This window comes from Rutidosis leptorrhynchoides, chromosome 2 (genome assembly GCF_046630445.1).
Source record: "Rutidosis leptorrhynchoides isolate AG116_Rl617_1_P2 chromosome 2, CSIRO_AGI_Rlap_v1, whole genome shotgun sequence".
In the NCBI taxonomy this organism is placed as follows: Eukaryota; Viridiplantae; Streptophyta; class Magnoliopsida; order Asterales; family Asteraceae; genus Rutidosis; species Rutidosis leptorrhynchoides.
The window spans coordinates 672,350,029-672,364,834 of record NC_092334.1 but is presented as its reverse complement, the minus strand read 5'-3'; positions in this window follow the sequence as shown (position 1 = coordinate 672,364,834).

Sequence of the window (14,806 nt, the reverse complement as noted above, 5' to 3'; positions counted from 1 at the left end):
ACAACAGCAATTACAACAATAATCGCAACAATTATCCCAACAATCGCAACATCAATCGCAACTACAACAAACGGCCCAACAACAACAACAACAACAACAACAACAACTACAACAATCATCCCAACAACAATAATAACCACAACAAAAACAACAATCAGAAGCAGCTATGCCAAAGGTGTGAAAAGTATCACTCGGGGTTCTGCACCAAATTTTGCAACAAGTGTAAAAGAAATGGTCATAGCGCGGCGAAGTGTGAGGTCTACGGACCAGGGGTTAATAGAACGAAAGGAACAAATGGTGTCGGAACGAGTAATGACGGAGGAAGTAGTGTCGGAGCAAGTTATGCCAATGTAGTTTGTTATAAATGTGGAAAACCGGGCCACATTATTAGAAATTGCCCGAACCAGGAGAACACGAATGGACAAGGCCGCGGAAGAGTTTTCAATATTAATGCGGCAGAGGCACAGGAAGACCCGGAGCTTGTTACGGGTACGTTTCTTATTGACAATAAATCTGCTTACGTTTTATTTGATTCGGGTGCGGATAGAAGCTATATGAGTAGAGATTTTTGTGCTAAATTAAGTTGTCCATTGACGCCTTTGGATAGTAAAGTTTTACTCGAATTAGCAAATGGTAAATTAATTTCAGCAAATAATATATGTCGGAATTGAGAAATTAAACTGGTTAGCGAAACATTTAAGATTGATTTGATACCTGTAGAGTTAGGGAGTTTTGATGTGATAATCGGTATGGACTGGTTGAAAGAAGTGAAAGCAGAGATCGTTTGTTACAAAAATGCAATTCGCATTATACGAGAAAAAGGAAAACCCTTAATGGTGTACGAAGAAAAGGGCAACACGAAGCTACATCTTATTAGTAATTTGAAGGCACAAAAACTAATAAGAAAAGGTTGCTATGCTGTTCTAGCACACGTCGAAAAAGTACAAACTGAAGAAAAGAGCATCAATGATGTTCCCATTGCAAAAGAATTTCCCGATGTATTTCCGAAAGAATTACCGGGATTACCCCCACATCGATCCGTTGAATTTCAAATAGATCTTGTACCAGGAGCTGCATCAATAGCTCGTGCTCCTTACAGACTCGCACCCAGTGAGATGAAAGAACTGCAAAGCCAATTACAAGAACTTTTAGAGCGTGGTTTCATTCGACCAAGCACATCACCGTGGGGAGCTCCTGTTTTGTTTGTCAAGAAGAAAGATGGTACATTCAGGTTGTGTATCGACTACCGAGAGTTGAACAAACTTACCATCAAGAACCGCTACCCACTACCGAGAATCGATGACTTATTTGATCAACTACAAGGCTCGTCTGTTTATTCAAAGATTGACTTACGTTCCGGGTATCATCAAATGCGGGTGAAAGAAGATGATATTCCAAAGACTGCTTTCATAACACGTTACGGTCATTACGAGTTTATGGTCATGCCGTTTGGTTTAACTAATGCACCAGCTGTGTTCATGGACCTTATGAACCGAGTGTGTGGACCATACCTTGACAAGTTTGTCATTGTTTTCATTGATGACATACTTATTTACTCAAAGAATGACCAAGAACACGGTGAACATTTGAGAAAGGTGTTAGAAGTATTGAGGAAGGAAGAAATGTACGCTAAGTTTTCAAAGTGTGCATTTTAGTTGGAAGAACTTCAATTCCTCGGTCACATAGTGAACAAAGAAGGTATTAAGGTGGATCCGGCAAAGATAGAAACTGTTGAAAAGTGGGAAACCCCGAAAACTCTGAAACACATACGCCAGTTTTTAGGACTAGCTGGTTACTACAGAAGGTTCATCCAAGACTTTTCCAGAATAGCAAAACCCTTGACTGCATTAACGCATAAAGGGAAGAAATTTGAATGGAATGATGAACAAGAGAAAGCGTTTCAGTTATTGAAGAAAAAGCTAACTACGGCACCTATATTGTCATTGCCTGAAGGGAATGATGATTTTGTGATTTATTGTGATGCATCAAAGCAAGGTCTCGGTTGTGTATTAATGCAACGAACGAAGGTGATTGCTTATGCGTCTAGACAATTAAAGATTCACGAACAAAATTATACGACGCATGATTTGGAATTAGGCGCAGTTGTTTTTGCATTAAAGACTTGGAGGCACTACTTATATGGGGTCAAAAGTATTATATATACCGACCACAAAAGTCTTCAACACATATTTAATCAGAAACAACTGAATATGAGGCAGCGTAGGTGGATTGAATTATTGAATGATTACGACTTTGAGATTCGTTACCACCCGGGGAAGGCAAATGTGGTAGCCGATGCCTTGAGCAGGAAGGACAGAGAACCCATTCGAGTAAAATCTATGAATATAATGATTCATAATAACATTACTACTTAAATAAAGGAGGCACAACAAGGAGTTTTAAAAGAGGGAAATTTAAAGGATGAAATACCCAAAGGATCGGAGAAGCATCTTAATATTCGGGAAGACGGAACCCGGTATAGGGCTGAAAGGATTTGGGTACCAAAATTTGGAGATATGAGAGAAATGGTACTTAGAGAAGCTCATAAAACCAGATACTCAATACATCCTGGAACGGGGAAGATGTACAAGGATCTCAAGAAACATTTTTGGTGGCCGGGTATGAAAGCCGATGTTGCTAAATACGTAGGAGAATGTTTGACGTGTTCTAAGGTCAAAGCTGAGCATCAGAAACCATCAGGTCTACTTCAACAACCCGAAATCCCGGAATGGAAATGGGAAAACATTACCATGGATTTCATCACTAAATTGCCAAGGACAGCAAGTGGTTTTGATACTATTTGGGTAATAGTTGATCGTCTCACCAAATCAGCACACTTCCTACCAATAAGAGAAGATGACAAGATGGAGAAGTTAGCACGACTGTATTTGAAGGAAGTCGTCTCCAAACATGGAATACCAATCTCTATTATCTCTGATAGGGATGGCAGATTTATTTCAAGATTCTGGCAGACATTACAGCAAGCATTAGGAACTCGTCTAGACTTGAGTACTGCCTATCATCCACAAACTGATGGGCAGAGCGAAAGGACGATACAAACGTTTGAAGACATGCTACGAGCATGTGTTATTGATTTCGGAAACAGTTGGGATCGACATCTACCGTTAGCAGAAAATTTCCTACAACAACAGCTACCATTCAAGCATTGAGATGGCGCCGTTTGAAGCACTTTATGGTAGAAAGTGCAGGTCTCCGATTTGTTGGAGTGAAGTGGGGGATAGACAGATTACAGGTCCGGAGATTATACAAGAAACTACCTAGAAGATCATCCAAATTCAACAACGGTTGAAAATCGCCCAAAGTCGACAAAAGAGCTACGCTGACATTAAAAGAAAAGATATAGAATTTGAAATTGGAGAGATGGTCATGCTTAAAGTTGCACCTTGGAAAGGCGTTGTTCGATTTGGTAAACGAGGGAAATTAAATCCAAGGTATATTGGACCATTCAAGATTATTGATCGTGTCGGACCAGTAGCTTACCGACTTGAGTTACCTCAACAACTCGCGGCTGTACATAACACTTTCCACATCTCGAATTTGAAGAAATGTTTTGCTAAAGAAGATCTCACTATTCCGTTAGATGAAATCCAAATCAACGAAAAACTTCAATTCATCGAAGAACCCGTCGAAATAATGGATCGTGAGGTTAAAGGACTTAAGCAAAACAAGATACCAATTATTAAGGTTCGATGGAATGCTCGTAGAGGACCCGAGTTCACCTGGGAGCGTGAAGATCAGATGAAGAAGAAATACCCGCATCTATTTCTAGAAGATTCGTCAACACCTTCAACAGCTTAAAATTTCGGGACGAAATTTATTTAACGGGTAGGTACTGTAGTGACCCGAACTTTTCCATGTTTATATATATTAATTGAGATTGATATTTACATGATTAAATGTTTCCAACATGTTAAGCAATCAAACTTGTTAAGACTTGATTAATTGAAATATGTTTCATATAGACAATTGACCACCCAAGTTGACCGGCGATTCACGAACGTTAAAACTTGTAAAAACGACATGACGATATATATATGGATATACATATGGTTAACATGAGATTATGATAAGTAAGTATCTCCATAAGTATATTAACAATGAGTTATATACATATAAACAAGACTACTAACTTAAGGATTTCGAAACGAGACATATATGTAACGATTATCGTTGTAACGACATTTAAATGTATATATATCATATTAAGATATATTAATATATCATAATATCATGATAATATAATAATTTAACATCTCATTAGATATAATAAACAATGGGTTAACAACATTAATTGAGATCGTTAACTTAAAGGTTTCAAAACAACACTTACATGTAGCGACTAACGATGACTTAACGACTCAGTTAAAATGTATATACATGTAGTGTATTTAGGTGTATTAAAATACTTTTGGAACACTTCAAGACATATATCAAAACACTCATACTTAACGAAAATGGTTACAGTTACTTTCCCATTCTTTTCTTTCATCAAGAATTCTAGTCGTATTCTTACCCGTATTATACACAGCTTCAAAACGTACTTACTATGGGTATATACCAATAGGAACTAGCATGAGATTCCACTCTTGATTATGTCATGTATGACTAATTAATTTTAACTTCTACCATGAGCTAGTCAACTAACTAGAACTCCTTTTAACCCCACTCACCACTCACCAATTACCACTCATCATTCACTCCATTTCACTTCCAATTCTCTTTCTAATTCTCTCTCAACACACACACACTATTATGAACGTATTTTTCCAGTAGTTAATCATCATCTTCATCAAAAATCACTTCAAGAATCAAGCTATAATCATCATAGGAAGAACACTTCAAGAACACTTCAAAAATCCCTTGAAGTTTACTAATTTACTTCCAAGCTTTCTAATCCATTCCAAGTAATCATCTAAGATCAAGAAACCTTTGTTATATACAGTAGGTTATCTTTCTTATTCAAGGTAATATTCATATTCAAACTTTGATTCAATTTCTATAACTATAAACTATCTTAATTCGAGTAAAAATCTTACTTGAACTTGTTTTTGTGTCATGATCCTACTTCAAGAACTTTCAAGCCATCCAAGATCCTTTGAAGCTAGATCATTTCTTGTCACTTCCAGTAGGTTTACCTACTAAACTTGAGGTAGTAATGATGTTCATAACATCATTCGATTCATATATATAAAACTATCTTATTCGAAAGTTTAAACTCGTAATCACTAGAACATAGTTTAGTTAATTCTAAACTTGTTCGCAAAAAAAAGTTAATCCTTCTAACTTGACTTTTAAAATTAACTAAACACATGTTCTATATCTATATGATATGCTAACTTAATGATTTAAAACCTGGAAACACAAAAAACACCGTAAAACCGGATTTACGCCGTCGTAGTAACACCGCGGGCTGTTTTGGGTTAGTTAATTAAAAACTATGATAAACTTTGATTTAAAAGTTGTTATTCTGAGAAAATAATTTTTATTATGAACATGAAACTATATCCAAAAATTATGGTTAAACTCAAAGTGGAAGTATGTTTTCTAAAATGGTCATCTAGACGTCGTTCTTTCGACTGAAATGACTACCTTTACAAAAACGACTTGTAACTTATTTTTTCGAATATAAAACTATACTTTTTCTGTTTAGATTCATAAAATAGAGTTCAATATGAAACCATAGCAATTTGATTCACTCAAAACGGATTTAAAATGAAGAAGTTATGGGTAAAACAAGATTGGATAATTTTTCTCATTTTAGCTACGTGAAAATTGGTAACAAATCTATTCCAACCATAACTTAATCAACCTGTATTGTATATTATGTAATCTTGAGATACCATAGACACGTATACAATGTTTTGATCTATCATGTCGACACATCTATATATATTTCGGAACAACCATAGACACTCTATATGTGAATGTTGGAGTTAGCTATACAGGGTTGAGGTTGATTCCAAAATATGTATAGTTTGAGTTGTGATCAATACTGAGATACGTATACACTGGGTCGTGGATTGATTCAAGATAATATTTATCGATTTATTACTGTATATCTAACTGTGGACAACTAGTTGTAGGTTACTAACGAGGACAGCTGACTTAATAAACTTAAAACATCAAAATATATTAAAAGTGTTGTAAATATATTTTGAACATACTTTGATATATATGTATATATTGTTACAGGTTCGTGAATCAACCAGTGGCCAAGTCTTACTTCCCGTCGAAGTAAAAATCTGTGAAAGTGAGTTATAGTCCCACTTTTAAAATCTAATATTTTTGGGATGAGAATACATGCAGGTTTTATAAATGATTTACAAAATAGACACAAGTACGTGAAACTACATTCTATGGTTGAATTATCGAAATCGAATATGCCCATTTTTATTAAGTTTGGTAATCTAAGAATTAGGGAGCAGACACCCTAATTTACGCGAATCCTAAAGATAGATCTATTGGGCCTAACAAACCCCATCCAAAGTATCGGATGCTTTAGTACTTCGAAATTTAAATCATATCCGAAGGGTGTCCCGGAATGATGGGGATATTATTATATATGCATCTTGTTAATGTCGGTTACCAGGTGTTCACCATATGAATGATTTTTATCTCTATGTATGGGATGTGTATTGAAATATGAAATCTTATGGTCTATTATTACGATTTGATATATATAGTTTAAACCTATAACTCACCAACATTTTTGTTGACGTTTTAAGCATGTTTATTCTCAGGTGATTATTAAGAGCTTCCGCTGTCGCATACTTAAATAAGGACTAGATTTGGAGTCCATGCTTGTATGATATTGTGTAAAAACTGCATTCAAGAAACTTATTTTGTTGTAACATATTTGTATTGTAAACTATTATGTAATGGTCGTGTGTAAACAGGATATTTTAGATTATCATTATTTGATAATCTACGTAAAGCTTTTTAAACCTTTATTGATGAAATAAAGGTTATGGTTTGTTTTAAAATGAATGCAGTCTTTGAAAAACGTCTCATATAGAGGTCAAAACCTCGCAACGAAATCAATTAATATGAAACGTTTTTAATCAATAAGAACGGGACATTTCAGTTGGTATCAGAGCGTTGGTCTTAGAGAACCAGAATTTTTGATTAGTGTGTCTTATCTAGTTTGTTAGGATGCATTAGTGAGTCTGGACTTCGACCGTGTTTACTTGAAAAATGATTGCTTAACAAATTTTGTTGGAAACTATATATTTTTAACATGTGAATATTATGTGATATATTAATCTCTTAACGCGTTTGATATTATGTGATAGATGTCTACCTCTAGAACAAGTCCCATTGACTCACCTAATAATAATGAAGAGTCAAATATAAATTGGAATGATTCGTGGACTGATTCACAAGTTCCCGAAGAGAAACCGGAAGAAGAGTCGGAACCGGAAGAAGAATCGGAACCGGAAGAGGAATCGGAACCGGATGAAGAAATAGAACCGGTGGGGGAAATAATAAAACGGTTAAGTAAAAGAAAATCCTCAACCAACCGACCAAGGTTAATTATGGTCAATGGTGTTTCCGCCAAGGAAGCAAAATATTGGGAGGATTACCAATTCTCCGATGAATCGGATTCCGACGAGAATTCCGATGATGTTATAGAAATTACCCCAACTGAATTTAAAAAGGCAAAAGAAAATAATAAGGGAAAGGGCATAAAAATGGAGAAATCTAATTCCAACCCCGATGAACTTTATATGTATCGTCAACCCCCGAAGTCCTTAAGTTGTAACAATGACCCGGGAACCTCTAAACCACCAGGTTTTTCTAAACCAATGTGGATAACGACGGCTCGTATTAGGGGAACATCATATATCCCTAGAAACTTGGCAAAACGAACCAAAACCGAAGAAGAAGAAACAAGCGAGTCAGAATAAGATAGTTGTATTCGTGTGGTGTAATATAAGTAATATAGTGTGCTTATGCTTTATAATATATGTAAAAATTGCTTGTATTAATAAGTATTTTTTTTTATGAATCTAACTCTTGTCTATTTTACAGTATAAAAACACAAAATGGATAGACAACCCAATATTTTAAGAGACCTACCCGGAGACATGATTGATGAAATCTTGTCTAGAGTCGGTCAGAATTCTTCGGCACAACTATTTAAGGCGAGATCAGTTTGTAAGACATTCGAAGAACGTTCCAAGAATGCCTTGGTTTATAAAAGGCTTTCGTTCGAAAGATGGGGGATATCACATTGGGAAATCCATAAGTTACGATGTGTTTACTTTGACGCATATATTGCGGGGAACCCAAATGCTATTTTACGCAATGGGTTAAGAAATTATTTTGACTCAATATATCCGAATATTGGACTTCGTGATTTAGAAAAAGCGGCTAACATGCAACATAAAGAAGCATGTTATGCTTACGGATTAGTAATGTTCGCTTCTCACCAAAGTGAGAATAAGAACATCGGGCTACAACTATTAAACAAAACGTTCCCACAAGTGACGGAGTCGGTAATTGGGGTAAGAAATGAGGTTTTTAGATTGTTACGGGACTGTTGGACATTACGTAACCCTCGTACCTTTGACGACGTTACAACACGCTGTCTTATCAACGGCCATAACGGTTATGTTCCACAAGACCAAGGATGGGAAGTAATCCTAGTAAAACCAGAATGCATGACTTGTTTCTGGACGTATGAATTACGTGTCTTTATTACCTTTGCTGAACGACTTGTGTACTAGCTAGAATTATCTTCACAACCATCTTGTACCAAATTTATTGTGTGCTATATTTCATGCTATATGTAAAATAAGCGGTATTGTAAGTTTGTAAAATATTGTGTAAAAGTTTGAACGCGAAATATTATTATAATCAGTTTTTCATATAGAATTGTAGTAGTTGAATTGTATATTAGCTACTAAGTATGAACTTAACGGGTAGGTACTACCCGAATTTAAACTTATAAAACGCTAATATGAAGAAAAAGCTTTTATAAATGAGTTCATATTATGCTACGAAATACTATTAACTACTCTTAATATTCTGTATGATTAACTTGTTCCATTTAACTATTTTGAAGGAAATGGCACCGACTACTCGACACACCGTGAATATGAATGAAGAGGAATTCCGTACTTTTCTAGCTTCAAACATAGCCGCAGTACAGGCTGCGCTACATACCAACAATAACCTTGGATCTAGCAGTACAGGAAATCGTGTAGGATGCACCTACAAAGAATTCACTGCCTGCAAACCTTTGGAATTTGATGGAACCGAAGGACCGATCGGATTGAAACGGTGGACCGAGAAGGTCGAATCGGTGTTTGCCATAAGTAAGTGTACTGAAGAGGACAAAGTGAAGTACGCTACGCATACCTTCACAGGTTATGCGTTAACATGGTGGAATACCTATCTAGAGCAAGTGGGACAAGACGATACGTACGCACTACCGTGGTCAGTATTCAAGCACTTGATGAACGAGAAGTACCGTCCCAGAACCGAGGTCAATAAGCTCAAGACAGAACTTAGAGGGTTACGAACCCAAGGATTTGATATTACCACGTACGAAAGACGATTCACAGAATTGTGCCTATTCTGTCCGGGAGCATTCGAAGATGAGGAAGAGAAGATCGACGCGTTTGTGAAAGGATTACCGGAAAGAATCCAAGAAGATATAAGTTCACACGAGCCCGCCTCCATACAACAGGCATGTAGAATGGCTCACAAACTAGTGAACCAGATTGAAGAAAGAATTAAAGAACAGACTGCTAAAGAGGCCAATGTGAAGCAAGTCAAAAGAAAGTGGGAGGAAAACGGTGATAAGAATCAACAATACAACAACAACAGCAATTACAACAATAATCGCAACAATTATCCCAACAATCGCAACTACAACAAATGGCCCAACAACAACAACAACAACAACAACAACAGCAACTACAACAATCATCCCAACAACAATAATAACCACAACAAAAACAACAATCAGAAGCAGCTATGCCAAAGGTGTGAAAAGTATCACTCGGGGTTCTGCACCAAATTTTGCAACAAGTGTAAAAGAAATGGTCATAGCGCGGCGAAGTGTGAGGTCTACGGACCAGGAGTAAATAGAACGAAAGGAACAAATGGTGTCGGAACGAGTAATGGCGGAGGAAGTAGTGTCGGAGCAAGTTATGCCAATGTAGTTTGTTATAAATGTGGAAAACCGGGCCACATTATTAGAAATTGCCCGAACCAGGAGAACACGAATGGACAAGGCCGCGGAAGAGTTTTCAATATTAATGCGGCAGAGGCACAGGAAGACCCGGAGCTTGTTACGGGTACGTTTCTTATTGACAATAAATCTGCTTACGTTTTATTTGATTCGGGTGCGGATAGAAGCTATATGAGTAGAGATTTTTGTTCTAAATTAAGTTGTCCATTGACGCCTTTGGATAGTAAAGTTTTACTCGAATTAGCAAATGGTAAATTAATTTCAGCAAATAATATATGTCGAAATCGAGAAATTAAACTGGTTAGCGAAACATTTAAGATTGATTTGATACCTGTAGAGTTAGGGAGTTTTGATGTGATAATCGGTATGGACTGGTTGAAAGAAGTGAAAGCAGAGATCGTTTGTTACAAAAATGCAATTCGCATTATACGAGAAAAAGGAAAACCCTTAATGGTGTACGGAGAAAAGGGCAACACGAAGCTACATCTTATTAGTAATTTGAAGGCACAAAAACTAATAAGAAAAGGTTGCTATGCTGTTCTAGCACACGTCGAAAAAGTACAAACTGAAGAAAAGAGCATCAATGATGTTCCCATTGCAAAAGAATTTCCCGATGTATTTCTGAAAGAATTACCGGGATTACCCCCACATCGATCCATTGAATTTCAAATAGATCTTGTACCAGGAGCTGCACCAATAGCTCGTGCTCCTTACAGACTCGCACCCAGCGAGATGAAAGAACTGCAAAGCCAATTACAAGAACTTTTAGAGCGTGGTTTCATTCGACCAAGCACATCACCGTGGGGAGCTCCTGTTTTGTTTGTCAAGAAGAAAGATGGTACATTCAGGTTGTGTATCGACTACCGAGAGTTGAACAAACTTACCATCAAGAACCGCTACCCACTACCGAGAATCGATGACTTATTTGATCAACTACAAGGCTCGTCTGTTTATTCAAAGATTGACTTACGTTCCGGGTATCATCAAATGCGGGTGAAAGAAGATGATATTCCAAAGACTGCTTTCATAACACGTTACGGTCATTACGAGTTTATGGTCATGCCGTTTGGTTTAACTAATGCACCAGCTGTGTTCATTGACCTTATGAACCGAGTGTGTGGACCATACCTTGACAAGTTTGTCATTGTTTTCATTGATGACATACTTATTTACTCAAAGAATGACCAAGAACACGGTGAACATTTGAGAAAGGTGTTAGAAGTATTGAGAAAGGAAGAATTCTACGCTAAGTTTTCAAAGTGTGCATTTTGGTTGGAAGAAGTTCAATTCCTCGGTCACATAGTGAACAAAGAAGGTATTAAGGTGGATCCGGCAAAGATAGAAACTGTTGAAAAGTGGGAAACCCCGAAAACTCCGAAACACATACGCCAGTTTTTAGGACTAGCTGGTTACTACAGAAGGTTCATCCAAGACTTTTCCAGAATAGTAAAACCCTTGACTGCATTAACGCATAAAGGGAAGAAATTTGAATGGAATGATGAACAAGAGAAAGCGTTTCAGTTATTGAAGAAAAAGCTAACTACGGCACCTATATTGTCATTGCCTGAAGGGAATGATGATTTTGTGATTTATTGTGATGCATCAAAGCAAGGTCTCGGTTGTGTATTAATGCAACGAACGAAGGTGATTGCTTATGCGTCTAGACAATTGAAGATTCACGAACAAAATTATACGACGCATGATTTGGAATTAGGCGCAGTTGTTTTTGCATTAAAGACTTGGAGGCACTACTTATATGGGGTCAAACGTATTATATATACCGACCACAAAAGTCTTCAACACATATTTAATCAGAAACAACTGAATATGAGGCAGCGTAGGTGGATTGAATTATTGAATGATTACGACTTTGAGATTCGTTACCACCCGGGGAAGGCAAATGTGGTAGCTGATGCCTTGAGCAGGAAGGACAGAGAACCCATTCGAGTAAAATCTATGAATATAATGATTCATAATAACATTACTACTTAAATAAAGGAGGCACAATAAGGAGTTTTAAAAGAGGGAAATTTAAAGGATGAAATACCCAAAGGATCGGAGAAGCATCTTAATATTCGGAAAGACGGAACCCGGTATAGGGCTGAAAGGATTTGGGTACCAAAATTTGGAGATATGAGAGAAATGGTACTTAGAGAAGCTCATAAAATCAGATACTCAATACATCCTGGAACGGGGAAGATGTACAAGGATCTCAAGAAACATTTTTGGTGGCCGGGTATGAAAGTCGATGTTGCTAAATACGTAGGAGAATGTTTGATGTGTTCTAAGGTCAAAGCTGAGCATCAGAAACCATCAGGTCTACTTCAATAACCCGAAATCCCGGAATGGAAATGGGAAAACATTACCATGGATTTCATCACTAAATTGTCAAGGACTGCAAGTGGTTTTGATACTATTTGGGTAATAGTTGATCGTCTCACCAAATCAGCACACTTCCTACCAATAAGAGAAGATGACAAGATGGAGAAGTTAGCACGACTGTATTTGAAGGAAGTCGTCTCCAAACATGGAATACCAATCTCTATTATCTCTAATAGGGATGGCAGATTTATTTCAAGATTCTGGCAGACATTACAGCAAGCATTAGGAACTCGTCTAGACTTGAGTACTGCCTATCATCCACAAACTGATGGGCAGATCGAAAGGACGATACAAACGTTTGAAGACATGCTACGAGCATGTGTTATTGATTTCGAAAACAGTTGGGATCGACATCTACCGTTAGCAAAAAATTTCCTACAACAACAGCTACCATTCAAGCATTGAGATGGCGCCGTTTGAAGCACTTTATGGTAGAAAGTGCAGGTCTCCGATTTGTTGGAGTGAAGTGGGGGATAGACAGATTACAGGTCCAGAGATTATACAAGAAACTACCTAGAAGATCATCCAAATTCAACAACGGTTGAAAATCGCCCAAAGTCGACAAAAGAGCTACGCTGACATTAAAAGAAAAGATATAGAATTTGAAATTGGAGAGATGGTCATGCTTAAAGTTGCACCTTGGAAAGGCGTTGTTTGATTTGGTAAACGAGGGAAATTAAATCCAAGGTATATTGGACCATTCAAGATTATTGATCGTGTCGGACCAGTAGCTTACCGACTTGAGTTACCTCAACAAATCGCGGCTGTACATAACACTTTCCACATCTCGAATTTGAAGAAATGTTTTGCTAAAGAAGATCTCACTATTCCGTTAGATGAAATCCAAATCAACGAAAAACTTCAATTCATCGAAGAACCCGTCGAAATAATGGATCGTGAGGTTAAAGGACTTAAGCAAAACAAGATACCAATTGTTAAGGTTCGATGGAATGCTCGTAGAGGACCTGAGTTCACCTGGGAGCGTGAAGATCAGATGAAGAAGAAATACCCGCATCTATTTCCAGAAGATTCGTCAACACCTTCAACAGCTTAAAATTTCGGGACGAAATTTATTTAACGGGTAGGTACTGTAGTGACCCGAACTTTTCCATGTTTATATATATTAATTGAGATTGATATTTACATGATTAAATGTTTCCAACATGTTAAACAATCAAACTTGTTAAGACTTGATTAATTGAAATATGTTTCATATAGACAATTGACCACCCAAGTTGACCGGCGATTCACGAACGTTAAAACTTGTAAAAACGACATGACGATATATATATGGATATACATATGGTTAACATGAGATTATGATAAGTAAGTATCTCCATAAGTATATTAACAATGAGTTATATACATATAAACAAGACTACTAACTTAAGGATTTCGAAACGAGACATATATGTAACGATTATCGTTGTAACGACATTTAAATGTATATATATCATATTAAGATATATTAATATATCATAATATCATGATAATATAATAATTTAACATCTCATTAGATATAATAAACAATGGGTTAACAACATTAATTGAGATCGTTAACTTAAAGGTTTCAAAACAACACTTACATGTAACGACTAACGATGACTTAACGACTCAGTTAAAATATATATACATGTAGTGTATTTAGATGTATTAAAATACTTTTGGAAGACTTCAAGACATATATCAAAACACTCATACTTAACGAAAATGGTTACAGTTACTTTCCCATTCTTTTCTTTCATCAAGAATTCTAGTCGTATTCTTACCCGTATTATACACAGCTTCAAAACGTACTTACTATGGGTATATACCAATAGGAACTAGCATGGGATTCCACTCTTGATTATGTCATGTATGACTAATCAATTTTAACTTCTACCATGAGCTAGTCAACTAACTAGAACTCCTTTTAACCCCACTCACTAATTACCACTCATCATTCACTCCATTTCACTTCCAATTCTCTTTCTAATTCTCTCTCAACACACACACACACACTATTATGAATGTATTTTTTCAGTAGTTAATCATCATCTTCATCAAAAATCACTTTAAGAATCAAGCTATAATCATCATAGGAAGAACACTTCAAGAACACTTCAAAAACCCCTTCAAGTTTACTAATTTACTTCCAAGCTTTCTAATCCATTCCAAGTAATCATCTAAGATCAAGAAACCTTTGTTATATACAGTAGGTTA